Source organism: Lupinus angustifolius, chromosome LG17, assembly GCF_001865875.1.
Source record: "Lupinus angustifolius cultivar Tanjil chromosome LG17, LupAngTanjil_v1.0, whole genome shotgun sequence".
In the NCBI taxonomy this organism is placed as follows: Eukaryota; Viridiplantae; Streptophyta; class Magnoliopsida; order Fabales; family Fabaceae; genus Lupinus; species Lupinus angustifolius.
In genome coordinates, this window is record NC_032025.1 from 6,557,698 (window position 1) to 6,558,198 (window position 501).

Here is a 501-nt window from a genome sequence, read left to right on the forward strand (position 1 = left end):
GAAGACTTGTAGCATACATGATATCTGGTCGAGTGCCAGTGAGATATAGAAGACTCCCGACAGACTTGTAGCATACATGATATCTGGTCGAGTGGCAGTGAGATATAGAAGACTCCCGATCAAACTCCTGTAGAGAGATCCATCTGCCTGTTTGCACTCACACATCTTGAACTTCTTTAGTAGTTCTTCTATGTATTTCTTCTGTGAGATGAATATACCTTCTTTTCTTTGATTTACCTCAATTCCAAGGAAGTAGTGCATTAAGCCTAGGTCTGTCATCTCGAATGTCTTCATCATGTCTTCTTTGAACTCTGTTATCATCTTTATATTGTTTCCAGTGTATATAAGATCATCTACGTACAAGGAAACTATTAAAGTATCATACTGAACTTGGGACTTAATGTATAGTGTAGGCTCACTCTTACTCCTCCTGAATCCTTTATCGACGAAGTACTGGTCAATTCTACTATACCATGCTCGAGGAGCTTGCTTCAAGCCATA